Source organism: Priapulus caudatus, unplaced genomic scaffold (assembly GCF_000485595.1).
Source record: "Priapulus caudatus unplaced genomic scaffold, Priapulus_caudatus-5.0.1 Scaffold241, whole genome shotgun sequence".
Taxonomy (NCBI): Eukaryota; Metazoa; Priapulida; class Priapulimorpha; order Priapulimorphida; family Priapulidae; genus Priapulus; species Priapulus caudatus.
Genome location: NW_014577302.1, coordinates 101,254 through 116,726, shown reverse-complemented (window position 1 = coordinate 116,726; position 15,473 = coordinate 101,254).

Here is a 15,473-nt window from a genome sequence, read left to right as displayed (position 1 = left end):
CTGACATTTATTGTTGCTCACGCGCCGCGCGTGGAGCAAACGAGGGTCCGGACAAACAGTGAGTCTAATACCATGAATTCGTAACTGTAGCGGCCTTTTTGAACTTTTCACAGCTCCGCAAGTTGTGGTCATATAATATACTATAACCTCAGCCCAGTGACGCTCATTCTTATTCTGCGGCACGTGCTGGGGACATGCGATATACACGTGTACAAGTTTCTTACCTCAAGATCCCGAGTCTAACACGCTGCCTAAGATTGATTTGACATTTAACAAAATATCTCCCATTCACGTGTATATAAGGTTACTCAAAATGCGACAAATCCTGTGTTCTAAGACATTTCTACCTACACAGGTCCGACGGTGTGCATCTTACGCAGCTAGAAATTAACCATTACCTGCTGTGTCGCGTTCTCAGCTAGTCACATATGTAATTTTTACCGTAAACATTTTTTGTCAGATTACCCTACTCTACATATTAACGGAGCACTGTTTACAATATTAACCCTGGCGCACTGTTACACACTCCCACCGCAAATTACTTTTCGTGCCTTATGGCACAAAGGTACAGTTTTCTAAAACACGAGCAAACAAATAAAACACACCAACATGAAACTATGAACGAATTAACAAAATCCTTTTACCATAACCAATTAACGAACATCAAACAATTGATCTGCAGTAGTGACAATGTTGTAGGTAGTAAGTTAGCAAGCGCTATCCGCCGCCTGCATCGGCATCTGTGAAACTCACGTCACTGCAAATACCCCCCCCCCCACAGCACACACACTCCCACACCACACACCACACACACACCACACACACACCACACGACACACACACACACACACAACCACACACACACACACCACCAACACACACACACCACACACAACACACACACACCACACACACACACACACACACCGGTCACCGCCACCAGGAAACATGGTGACGCTGTAACACGGGATGGAGGAAACTCAAGAAAGAGGTGGGCGAGCAGTCCTGCTCACTTCTAACAGAACGGATCTCACGGTGCAATGAACTGGAGAAGGGGACTCATTGGGACATAATGAGCGTCCTGCTCCCCTATCCGCGAGTCTGTTACAAATTGGGAGATGTAGCATAATTTTACGCGCTTATGCCCTTCCTGACGCAACTCGCCGTTTAGTCGTCTTCTACGACATTGCAGGAGATACAGTAGGAGAATTCGCTCGCGTCCTGACAACGGCCATAGTGAATACACACACCCAAAACCACAATGTAAACCGAATTAATAAGGATACTATCGATATACACCATACAAATCAATCTTCTAAACTATTGCTGCAGATGCAAATACAATCAAATCCATAACTACTACTAAACGTACAACTACAATACAATAAAATCAATATTACTACTAAATCGTTACACGACGATGCCGCCGACACATGGTGGCGTGGTGCATACGCCAGTCAAACTCAACCCTGTCATTTTATTTATACGCCAAACAAATGAAATGTACCTCCCACCGCGCTACGTGAATTGACCGTGAATGCGCTGAACAGCCGGACGTTGAAGTGAACAACCGCTGTTGAGATAAATTGCGGATCGTGTCTGTATTCACGGGGAGTGAATCATTACCCGAGTGGACATGAACACGGTCAAGTAAATGGTTTTTAAGTGGAGAAACTTCCAACAGTTACCATTTTGATAGATACCGCTAAATGGCTGCTGCTATGCCGAGCAATAATTTTTGGATACGCGCGCGAGCACGCACGCACATAACAGGTACCTATACGCCCGCGAGAACGCACGCACATAACAAAAGCTATATACGCGCGCGAGCACGCACGCACATAACAGGTACCTATACGCCCGCGAGAACGCACGCACATAACAGAAGCTATATACGCGCGCGAGCACGCACGCACATAACAGGTACCTATACGCCCGCGAGAACGCACGCACATAACAGAAGCTATATACGCGCGCGAGCACGCACGCACATAACAGGTACCTATACGCCCGCGAGAACGCACGCACATAACAGAAGCTATATACGCGCGCGAGCACGCACGCACATAACAGGTACCTATACGCCCGCGAGCACGCACGCACATAACAGATAGCTATATACGCGCGCGAGCACGCACGCACATAACAGATACCTATACGCCCGCGAGAACGCACGCACATAACAGAAGCTATATACGCGCGCGAGCACGCACGCACATAACAGATACCTATACGCCCGCGATAACGCACGCACATAACAGATACTATACTGTACATACAAGTACTATATTTTTGCTTGTGCAGGTACATGTTACCGTACTGAGTGTCAATCTGCGACAACTTGTGGACAATGCAGTTTCGAGACATTTGTTTAACTTAAACAATAGTATTATTTAGCTTGCCATGCATGTTCTTGTGTACTGTATACTACAACTTGTTGTCTTGGATTATCTCTCTCTCACACTGGGGATTGCCAGTTTGGCATTGTGTTTGTTATATACTGAGAAAAACCGGTAATTCAACATTTTCACCATGTTTGTTTGTATCTGTTATACTATGTCATTGATAATTTTGAAGTACAGAGTAAAATGTGATGGCGGCCATGTTGAATTCAATATGGCCGCTGTAATTATAATTGGAACTTGTGTGTCTTGTTTTAATATGAAAGAGCTTATTAACCTGCGCCAGTCTGCAAATTTTCACGTCTCTATATCTTTCGTGAACGGAAAAATTGCTAAGCTTGTAATTTTTATGGTGGCCATTTTGAATCCAAGATGGTAGCCAAAAACGGATCACAGGCATCACGTTGTTGTATGAAATAGTAACCCAAATTACGTCTGTCAGTCAATTTTCAAGTCTGTACGAAGATTATTAACCGAGATATAGCTATTTCACGTTGTTGTATGAAATAGTAACCCAAATTACGTCTGTCAGTCAATTTTCAAGTCTGTACGAAGATTATTAACCGAGATATAGCAATTTTTTAAGAAATGACGGCGGCCATTTTGAATTCAAGATGTCGGCCGAAGTTGTAGTTGAATCGCGTGTGTCCTGTCTTTAAATGAAAGAGCATACAAAAGTATGCAAGTGTACCAATTTTCACACTTTTTTCACAATTTGAATGATTTTGATGGTATCCTGACCTAACCGACTGTACTACAGGTTATTCTCTCCTCGTAGAATCTGATTACAATCTGGGGAAATTTAATATTTGCTTGCCGTGCTGAGACCAAATTTACCTCATTGCTGCCGTTCCATTTCATCAAAAACATAAGCTCTCCGCTGGACTCGATTGCACCGATGATGCGTTCTGGTTGGAGTCCTCCCGCGAAGCCACGTGAATTCGAAAATTCCTCCATCTTCTTTCAACTTTCGTTCGGGTGATATGGATAGGGATATAGGACGAGGAGATAAATTGTATGGCGGCTTATTTAATATTAAAGAACTATTACTTAGTTAAATTACGTTAAAAGCTGAGCACTTTTGCGGGTGTTGTACTCACATGAAACGGCATCCACCCTGCGATGTGTAAGCGGTTATCGCTGCTGTGCTCAGCTGTGGTAAGTCCCCGCGCGTCAAGATGACTGCTTCCCATGTTAGCCGGTGTGTTAAAACATATGGCCGTGTGGCGCTGTCTCTAGTAAGTTTGCAAGTTTCTGACGATGCGATGGTGATGCTTCTGTCGCTCGGATGCCGCTGATGCCGATGCCGTAGCTACTGCTGAAATGTTCCTGATTCTGATGTTGCTGCCGCTGCTACTGTTGTTGTTGACGCTGGCTCTGTCAATGTTGACGATGCCTCTACTGTTACTCGGCTGTCGCTGCTGCGGTCGACGCTGACGATGGCAGACTGCCGTCGCTACTGTTACTGCTAATGTTACTGCTGGCGCTCTCCTCACGGTAATGATGCTACTGTCGGCGTTGTTGCTGATGATGCTGCTATTGTCTCCTTTGTTGATGCCGCTGCCGTTGCTGCTGATTCCGTCGCCGACGCTGCTGATGGCTACAATATGCTCCGTATTGTAGCAATATACTCTAAGCTTTCCGACGTACGACGCGTTGAGAGTAAAACACTGTTGCGGCTGCCGGTGCTGTTGTTACAGACGATGTCACTGCTTCGCCGACGTGAACTCGGTTGTTAATGCTAACAACGATGGCACTGCCAACGCTCACAACAATTGACGCTAATTTTGACGGTGCTAGAGTCCTATATACAACGCAGACGTGCGCCCTATCTTCTGCGGTGTTGACAACGCTGTTCTCTCTTCTTCTTCTTCCTTCTTCTTCTTCTTCTTCTTCTTCTTCTTCTTCTCTCTCGCCACTACTGTTTCTTGTTGCACTTACCCGCTAACTCCTTCCACACGAAATCCATGGTCGACGGCGCCAATGTAATAAGTGTATTACTCTTCTCGTGCAGTGTGTCAGTTGATGTGATCGTATAGTTAGGTATTGTTCTTCATCTTGCGTTGTATTATTAACTGTTTTTAACAACACACACACACACACACACACACACACACACACACACACACACACACACGGTCACACCCACAGGAAACATGGGTGACGCTGTAAAGTTGATGGAGAAACTCAAGAAGGAGGTGCGAGCAGTCCTGCTCACTTCTAAGAACGGTCTCACGGTGCATGAACTGGAGAAGGACTATTGGGACATAATGAGCCGTCCTCTCCCCTATCGCGAGTTGTAAAATTGGGAGATGTAGCAAAATTTTACGGCTTATGCCCTTCCTGACGCCAACTCCGTTTAGTCGTCTTCTACGACATGCAGGAGATACAGTAGGAGTATTCGCTCGCCGGTCCTACACGGCCAATAGTGAAATACACAACAAAACAACAACAATGTAAACCGAATTAATAAGGTTACTATCGATATAACCATACAAATAAATCTTACTAAAACTATTAGTGCAATGCAATACAATCAAATCCATACTACTACTAAAACAGTACAATACAATACAATAAAATCAATATTACTACTAAATCAGTACACGACGATGCGCCGACACAATGTGCGTGGTGCATACGCAGTAAACTAAAACCCATGCTCATTTTATTTATACGCCCAAAAATGAATGTAACTCGGGCTACGTGAATGAACGTGAATGCGCTGAACAGCCGGAAGTTGAAGTGACAACCTGTTGAGATAAAATTCGGATGTCTGTATTAACAGGGGGTGAATCATTACCCGAGTGACATGAAACGGTCAAAGTAAATGGTTTAAGTGGAGAAATCAACCAGTTACCATTGATAAGATACGCTACATGGTGCTGCTGCTGCCGAGCAATATTAATTCGTCTGGTACAACGCTGCGGGATCTGCTCCTCGTGATGAAAGAAAAGGGCAACTATACCGTCAAAAGAATTAGCGACATAATATATCTCGGAGGCGGACTGACAAATATCGTGATTGTTATCTATGCATTCTCTGATGCGTTCGACCTTAGGGAAAAAATAACGTGCTCTATTTTGCGCAAATGCCACGTAACGTGGACTGATATCATAATAGACATAAGCTGTAGAATTTAGAATGAAAACAGGTGTAGGTATAATCTTATATACATCGAAAATCTGGCCAACATGTTTTAATGGTAAAAACGTTGGTAAGCACATGAAAAGACGTTGCAGTGGGCACTACAACTGTCTCGAGCAAATCATAATAATAAAGAATATCCTCATCAATAGCTCGTGGCAAAGCCAGGTAATCAGGTATAGCGTGTCTTTAACGGCACGCAACAACGTGCCGTACTGTACCGGCAAGATAAGGGATATCGCTTATTTTCCCGTCAGGAGATCGCTAAGTGCTTGTTCCCAATCTGCAATGACACTCGTAATAATTATCATCAAGCGCCATCATTAAAGCATCAGTCGCAGACTGAAGCTGTGCGAGTAGGGCAAATTTATCATTGGTGGACTCCGCGAATCGGTCAAGCCGATGACTAACTTTAATTTAAAATTTTCGCAATTCATCCGTACCCCCGATAAGATCATTAATAGTCGCTCTGTTAAACCGCACCTAAGTGTGGGTAAAATTAAAAACTGTCAGGCTGTCTTCCAACGCATGCTGGAAAGCATCCTGTGATATCCGAAATTGAGAAAGCCGTGCATCCAATCGTGCAATATCCTCCTCATCTGCAGTTCCATAGAGGAACTTCTGAAGCTTACCCATAAATGGCAAAAGGGAACGCTTAGGGCGTTGCTTTGTAAACATGCTTGTAATCCCTTTTAATCTATTAACTAAACGTTTATACTTAATGCGAAAAGTAATGGCATGGCTTTCTACAAACTCTTCCACCGTGTTCTGAAAACGTTCGAAATTGGGGTCTGTCGTATTATATTCACGAGTGGATCTGTCCTTAAATAGATAGCGAATCTGTCTATCTATACCACTCATATATTCTGTAATCGGCATAAAATCCGTAACGCACAGTGTCAATCTGAAAGAAAAATACGAGAGATTTCTCAATGCTTCGACCACACGTTAGTAAAATAACTCTTGACTCACTCAACAAGAGTCCTGGTTACCATGGTTACCTGTGGTTCCCGCACTATGGCTACCGGCACAATGGGTTGTGCACTGTCTGAAACCGTGCATGGTTATGACGTCAACATGTAGTTCGGGCGGGTCCGCCTCGCTATCATGCTCATTGCGCTTAAGCCGGTTGGCTTCTTCTGGCGCAGAATCCGTGGCCTCTTGTGCCGGCTCCAGCTTTCGTCGTCTGGACCCCAAACTGTTACTGGCATCCATATCATCAGCAAAATCTTCGTCGACTTCCTAAGTATACTGTCGTGCTATATCCCTTAATTATCTTAAGTAACACGCGTGTGAATAATCCAAATCATCCAGGCTGACAGAATAATAATCATAACAATGATCATCGTGGCAACTCTCGCGGTCCCGTTAAACATGCGCTTACAACACTCACATGCGTGCTCAGTGCTAATGTCATGCTTCGTTTTAAATTCAAGCCACCTTGAAAAAGGCTGAGTCGGGAAGGCACGGGCGCAGTGCGGAAGGGAGATACGAAAACCTCTCAACGTTTCGTCCGTGTTTTTGCGAAGAGTCCTTTAACTCTGTTCCTTAGGCACTTTCCTCCCTCTTGTCTTGCTGCGGCGTATCCTAGTGGCATATGTACCATGCCAGTGGGTGCAATTAGATGCGTCCTCGTTAGAACCGTTGTTCTCTTCTCGTGCAGTGAGCCTTGCTCGCTTTACTGCAGTTGTTATAACGTCTATCTTGACCTGTGCAGTTAGCCTCGCTTGCTTCACTGCCATCGTTATAACGTAATTATCTTTACCTGTGCAGTGAGACTTGCTCGCTTCACTGCCGTTATTATAACGTTTATCTGTTCCTGTGCAGTTAGCTCTTCTCGCTACACTGCCATCGTTATAACGTTTATCTTGCGCACTAATCTTCCCCTTTTCACTGCCTCTACTGGGAAATCTGACTCGCTTGGTTCCCGTCAAACCTTTCGCCTCCTGGACGGTTGTGAGTCGCTCACCGTCCGTATCCTACAATAAATCTTCTTCCATGTCAAGGCTTGTGGCTGTACTCTCCGCCTCCGACGGGGTATAGATGATTGCGTCATCAGGCTCCTGAGCCTCAATGTCACTTGCAGGTGGATCCATCGCGTGTGGATCAACTGCACGAGACACTGGCGGCTGCGGTTGATTCGTAGAATCCGCTTAAGCCTGTGTCTTGGGTGTGGTGATGCAATGACTGAGTGAAACGTCTTTCTCATCAAAGTCGTCATCGTTGCTACCCTCCTCGTTGAGTGGATATGCCAATGTCGCTGCCCTGTGAGGCTGGCGACATCTTCCTCCCTTCATGTGTTGTCGGTTACTGACGTACCTGCCTGCTTGCATGTTGTTGACAGTACACTTGTAAGTTGTACGTCTCATCTTCTTCACACCTTTATATACAACTGTTAGACACAGAAAAAAACTGCCTACAAGTTAGGCCTATTGGGAGAATGTCTATCTTTTCAAATTTGTACCAATGGCTGCATCCCCGCAGCTGCATCGCTGCTGCTGCTGCCACGGTGTGCTATTTTGGTAGGCAGGGAGTGCAGTCTGCCTCCACGTCGCTGGTTGAATCTGCATCCGCCGTGGTGACGGCTGCGCATACGGTAGAATTTGATAGTAGCGTGATTGCAATGGTGGCTTGATCGCCACGCATTGATTTATCATGCCGCTTGCTTACTGTTGCAGTGATGATCGCAGTTACGCCTCGATTTGTTCTTCATCATTCGTGCGCCAGTAGTACAGTAGATTAGAAAAAAATCGTTCAAAATGTGAAAAATGTATGAAAATTGGTACACTTGCATACTTTTGTATGCTCTTTCATTTAAAGACAGGACACACGCGATCCAATTACAACTTCGGCCGCCATCTTGAATTCAAAAATGGCCGCCGTCATTTCTTAAAAAATAGCTATATCTCGGTTAATAATCTTGGTACATACTTGAAAATTGACTGACAGACGTAATTTGGGTTACTATTTCATACAACAACGTGAAATAGCTATATCTCGGTTAATAATCTTCGTACAGACTTGAAAATTGACTGACAGACGTAATTTGGGTTACTATTTCATACAACAACGTGATGCATGTGATCCAAGGGCGTTTTCGGCCACCATCTTGGATTCAAAATGGCGCCATAAAAATTACAAACTTAGCAATATTTCCGTTCACGGAAGATATAGGCCCCTAGAGACGTAACAATTTGCAGACTGGCGCAGGTTAATACCCAGCCGGCCAAGTCGACACGTGCCGTATCCAACACGCGTTGGAAACGATGGAAAAACACGCATTTTATCGTGGAGTTCTAAACACGCATTTTCAACGTGCCGTTCTTCAAGTAAACGCGACGTGTACACAAGCAGTTCAAAACTCACGCGCGCGAGCACGCACGCACGCACATAACAGATAGCTATACGCCCGCGAGAACGCACGCACGCACATAACAGATAGCTATATACGCGCGCGAGCACGCACGCACATAACTGGTACCTATACGCGCGCGAGCACGCACGTACATTACAGGTACCTATACGCCCGCGAGAATGCACGTACATAACAGAAGCTATATATACGCGCGCGAGCACGCACGCACATAACAGGTACCTATACGCCCGCGAGAACGCACGCATGCACGCACATAACAGATAGCTATACGCCCGCGAGCACGCACGCACATAACAGGTACCTATACGCCCGCGGATGAACGCACGCAGCACCATAACAGAGTAGCTATATTAGCGCGCTGAAGCACGCACGGCACATGACAGGACTATACGCCCGCGAGAACGCACGCAGCACATAACAGGAAGCTATATACCGCCGCGAGAGCACTGCCGCACATAACAGATACATATCGCCCGCGAAACGCACGCACGCACATAAACAGATACTATATACGCGCGGCGAGCACGCAGCACATACCAGGTACTATAACGCCCGCGAGAAGCGCACGCCAACGCACATACAGATACTATAAGTACGCCCGCGAGAACGCAGGCACGCACAATAACAGATAGCTATATGCGCGCGAAGCACGCACGCACATAACAGATAGCTATATACGCGCGCAGAGCACGCCACGCACATAACAGATAGCCTATACGCCCGCCGAATAACGCAGCAACATACAGATACTATACTGTACATACAAGTACTCAATTTTGCGTGTCAAGGTAGCATTTTACCGTACTGAGTGCAATCTGCGACAAACTTGTGACGATGCAGTTTCGAGACATTTTAACTTAAACAATCGTATTAATTTAGCTTGCCATGCATGTTCGCTGTACTTATACTCAACTTTGTGCTCTTGGATTATCTCTCTTCACCACTGGGATTGCATTGCACTATGTTGGTTTTATACGAGAAAAACCGGTAATTCAACATTTTCACCATGTTTGTTTGTATCTGTTATACTATGTCATTGATCATTTGAATACAGAGTAAAATGTGATGGCGGCCATGTTGAATTCAATATGGCCGCTGTAATTAAATTGGAACTTGTGTGCCTTGTTTTAATATGAAAGAGCTTATTAACCTGCGCCAGTCTGCAAATTTTCCCGTCTCTATATCTTTTCGTGAACGGAAAAATTGCTAAGCTTGTAATTTTTATGGTGGCCATTTGAATCCAAGATGGTAGACCAAAAACGGATCACAGGCATCACGTTGTTGTATGAAATAGTAACCCAAATTACGTCTGTCAGTCAATTTTCAAGTCTGTACGAAGATTATTAACCGAGATATAGCAATTTTTTAAGAAATGACGGCGGCCATTTTGAATCAGATGTCGGCCGAAGTTGTAGTTGAATCGCAGGTGTGTCCTGTCTTTAAATGAAAGAGCATACAAAATATGCAAGAGTGTACCAATTTTCACACTTTTTTCACAATTTGAATGATTTTGATGGTATCCTGACCTAACCGATGCTTCTACAGGTTATTCTTCCCTGTAGAATCTGATTACAATCTGGGGAAATTTAATATTTGTTGCCGTGCTGAGAACAAAATTACCTCATTGCTGCCGTTCCATTTCATCAAAAATAAGCCCTCCGCTGGACTCGATTGCACCGATGATGCGTTCTGGTTGGAGTCTCCCGCGAAGCACACGTGAATTCGAAAATTCCTCCATCTTCTTTCAACTTTCGTTCGGGTGATATGGATAGGGATATAGGACGAGGAGATAAATTGTATGGCGGCTTATTTAATATTAAAGAACTATTACTTAGTTAAAATTACGTTAAAAAGCTGAGCACTTTTGCGGGTGTTGTACTCACATGAAACGGCATCCACCCTGCGATGTGTTAAGCGGTTATCGCTGCTGTGCTCAGCTGTGTGTAAGGCCCCGCGCGTCAAGATGACTGCTTCCCATGTTAGCCGGTGTGTTAAAACATATGGCCGTGTGGCGCTGTCTCTAGTAAGTTTGCAAGTTTCTGACGATGCGATGGTGATGCTTCTGTCGCTCGGATGCGTGAGTCCGATGCGTTCGCTACTGCTGAAATGTTCCTGATTCTGATGTTGCTGCCGCTTCGCTACTGTTGTTGTTGACGCTGGCTGCTCAATGTTGACGATGCCTCTACTGTTACTCGGCTGTCGCTGGCTGCGTGTGACGCTGACGATGGCAGACTGCCGTCTGCTATATACTTGCTAATGTTACTGCGGCCTCTCCTCACGTAATGATGCTACTGTCGGCGTTGTTGCTGATGATGCTGCTATTGTCTCCTTTGTTTGATTGCCGCTGCGCGTTGCTGCTGATTCCGTCGCCGACGCTGCTGATGGCTAAATATGCTCCGTATTGTAGCAATATACTCTAAGCTTTTCGCACGTACGACGCGTCGTGAGAGTAACAACACTGTTGCGGCTGCCGGTGCTGTTGTTACAGACGATGTCACTGCTTCGCCGACGTGAACTCGGTTTGTTAATGCTAACAACGATGGCACTGCCAACGCTCACAACAATTGACGCTAATTTTGACGGTGCTAGAGTCCTATATACAACGCAGACGTGCGCCCTATCTCCTGCGGTGTTGACAACGCTGTTCTCTCTTCTTCTTCTTCGCTTCTTCTTCTTCTTCTTCTTCTTCTTCTTCTTCTTCTTCTTCTTCTCTTCTCGCCACTACTGTTTCTTTGTTGCGCACTTACCCGCTAACTCCTTCCACACGAATCCATGGTCGAACGCCGCAATGTAATAAGTGTATTACTCTTCTCGTGCAGTTGTGTCAGTTGATGTGATCGTATAGTTAAGGTATTGGTTCTTCATCTGCGTTGTATATATTAACTGTTTTTAACGCGTAGTCTTGTTTCGTGTTTGCGGTGAAGCTTGAAGGAGATGTCAGATAATGTTCTGTGTTTGATGCGGCGGAGTAGTCGCAAGATAGCACTAATGATTAACACAAGTAATTTCGTAAGTCCATAAATGAGTTTTCCACGCATAGTAATTTATTGTTGCTCACGCCGCGCGTGAGCAAGAGTCCGGAAACGTAGTCTGATACATGAATCGTAACTGTGCGCGCTTTTGAAACTCAGAGCCTAAGGTGTGGTCATATATATATATATATATATATATAACTAGCCAGGTGACGTCATCTTATTCTACGCACGTGTGTTGGACCATGCGATATACACGTGTACACGTTTCTTACCTAAGATCAAATTAACACGTGCCTAAAATCGATTTGACATTTAACAAACATGTTCCATTCACGTGTATTACGTTACTCAAAATGCGCACATCCTGTGTTCTAAGAATTCTACCTACACAGATCCGGGTGTGCATCTACGCAGTAGAATTAACATCCTGTGTGTCGCCTTCTCAGCTAGTCACATATATAATTTTACCATGAACATTTTGTAATTACCTACTCTACATATTAACGGAGCACTGTTACATATTAACTGGGTACTGTTACACTATATATACTGGACTTCTCTCCCTCTCTATATATTTATGCACATAGGCCTATCTATCTCTACCCCTCCCGGCCAGCTATTCCGCTCCCTATGCTATTGTTCCCACTATCGGATGGGCTGAGGAGTAAATCCCCGCGTAACTGTTTTACTTTTTCCCGTTCCTCTAGCTCCTGCACTCTCCGGCTTAGTCGCCCTATCTCTTTGTTTGCTACCTCCAATCATCTGCTTAACTGTTGTTCCCTCTCTCCTTCAGCCTCTCCTTCCTCTCTCACTGTCCCCCTCTCGCATTCTTCCTTCTGGTCCAGTTGCCGCTGATAGTTCTCCTCCTCCTCCATCGCTCGCAAATTCGTCCTCAGCTGCTTCCTTCTCTCCGCTAGCCGTCCGTCGCTCCTCGTCCGCCTCTCTCGCAGCGGCTCGTGTCCTTGCTGCCGTGGGGTCTGTTGTACGGGCGTTACAACGCCCAGCAGGCACCCTGGGCTTACTATTGGCTGCCCCTCCCAGGCATATGGGAGGCTCAGCACCTCCACATTTTCCGGGTGTTTCTCAATATGGCGGCGCCGAGGCGACCAGTGTGCCCCGGCCTTCCGGCGTCGCTGCTCCTGCGCCTGCTTCCTCTCCCGGTCCCGGTTATATCTTGGGCGTCATGGCATGTTGTTCACCCGGGAGGAGTGGGTCTCGCCGTGCCTCTCATGTTGATGCCGGCGCATCCGATGAGGATTATCGGTCTGGTACCGGCAGTGGGGGCACTGGGGTGTGCGGCGGCGTGATTGTGACGATCGGGCCGTCCTGGGTGTGGCGCTGCCTTCGCCTCCCGAGATTGTCTCACTGGGGTCCACCTGGATCTCCAGTATGTCCATCTGAAAAGAGAAAACGTTCTTGCCTGTGTTCTGTGTGGACCATACCTTTCTTACTAGGGCCCTCCCCTTATAAGTCTAGCCGTTAAAGCGGCTTCCTGACTCTTCCTCCCCTCCTCACTGGAGGGCTCGTTGTCGTTGGTATTTCCTCGTCCTCTCCCCCGTCGGCTTTCTCATTATCATTCGGAGCGATTTCATCCCATATAACGTGTTCGTTGTCCTTCACTTGTTCCACTGGTTCGGCACTTCCTCCCTCCGTCGACCTTGATGGCGCCTCTGAATGTGCCCTCTTCCAGTCCAGTGGCGGCTCCTCCGTCCGATAGGTAGCCTATGTGGATCACTTTCTTTCTTGCTTGTGGTTCCCGTTGTATCCGATAGAGCAGGTCACTGATTTGGTGAAGTACTAGGTAGGGGCCTTGCCAACCATGTCCTAGCTTCCGTCGTATCCCTGGTGGATACCAGTACCACACAAAGTCTCCATCCTTGGATCCAATTCGTTTTACGTTCTTATCATAGCCCTTCTTTTGCCGCTTCGCAGCTTTCTTCGTGGCACATCTTGCAAAATTGTACGCTTCCTCCATTACCTCTCGTATCCACCGTACGTATTCATGTGTACACTGCCTAACCACTTGCCTCTCCGGAGGTGGTCCCATCATTACGTCTATAGGTAAGTGAATCTCCCGTCCAAACATCATGAGGTTCGGTGAGCATCCAGTAGATGCTTGTGCGGTGGCCCGATAGGCCATCATGACGAAAGGCAAATGCTCATCTCAGTCATTCCTGTACTGACTCGCAAATAAGGACAGCATTTGTTGTAACGTGCGATTAAATCGTTCGACTAAGCCATCTGATCTTGGATGATATGGCGTGGTCCGCGTTTTTTCTATGTTCAGGATTTCGCAAACGCCTTGAAACAACCGAGATTCAAAGTCTGGTCCTTGGTCGGTGTGAATCTGATACGGCACTCCATACCAACAGATGTATTCCGTTACCAAAATGTCCGCCACGGTATATGCTTCTTGGTTGGGAATAGCGAAGCACTCGGTCCATTTAGTGAAGTAGTCACAGACAACCATAATCAATTTGTTTCCCTTCCCAGTTTCTTCGAGTGGTCCCAGGATATCAATCGCAATTCGTTCGAACGGAGCTCGCACTTCTGACTGCTCTAGGCGCCCTCTCCTCAACCCTCTTCCAGGCTTTCTTTTCGCGCAGACCGTGCAGTACTGACACCACGGTTTAACATCTCTCGTATTGTGTGGCCAGTAGAATCGTTGCTGAATGCTAGCTCTGCTTCGTTTTTCACCTTAATGTCCTCCCGTTCGATAATAATGCAATTGTTGAAATACCACTCTCCTCAATTCTGCAGGTATTATCAGCTGACGGATTGGAAGGGTTAGTATTACGGGTGTCTCCCACCGCCGATACAATCGTCCTTCGTGTACCTCCAGTTGGTGCTATTGCCCCCAGTATGCTTTTGCTTCCGCTCCCATTCCCGCGATCTCAGAAAACTCGGGCCTATTTGACGCCGTTTCTATCCGTTCCTTGATGAATACGATGACAGGATCCCTGTCATGTAATCTCTTAATGTTCTCGGGGTGCCATATACCATGGTCCTCCCCCTCAACTTCAGGGGTTTCTGTACGATTCTGTCGCCCCTGATTCCCCTCGATCATGACTAAAACGCGGGCATGCTTCACTTCATCCTTCCATGAAGAATCATCAGTCCTCCCATTACGGCTGGGTGGTTCATCTCTCCTCTTTACCTCATCTTCTCCGTCTTCTTCTTTTGCAACCGCCGTCTCTTCCTTGTCTGCTTGTGTTTCTGTCGCCAATGGTACGGGTTTCTCTGCAATCCCATGTCTGCCATCTGGGCAAGTCTCTCTAGGGCATTTGCCTACCCTCATACGGGATAAGGCATCCGCTTTCCGATGATGATGTCCCATTCTGTGCTCCATTACGAAGTCGTATGTATCTAGCATAGCTATCCAGCGTGCTACCATTCCGTCTGGTTGTTTAAAAGGTATTAGCCAGGCCAATGATGCGTGATCTGTCCTTACCTTGAAGGGTCGTCCCCATAGATAATGGTTGTACTGCTTGACGAACACCACTATCGCTAACAGCTCCTTCTTTGTTGTACAGTAACGTCTTTGTGAGTGGTTCAGCGTCAACTGGCGTACGC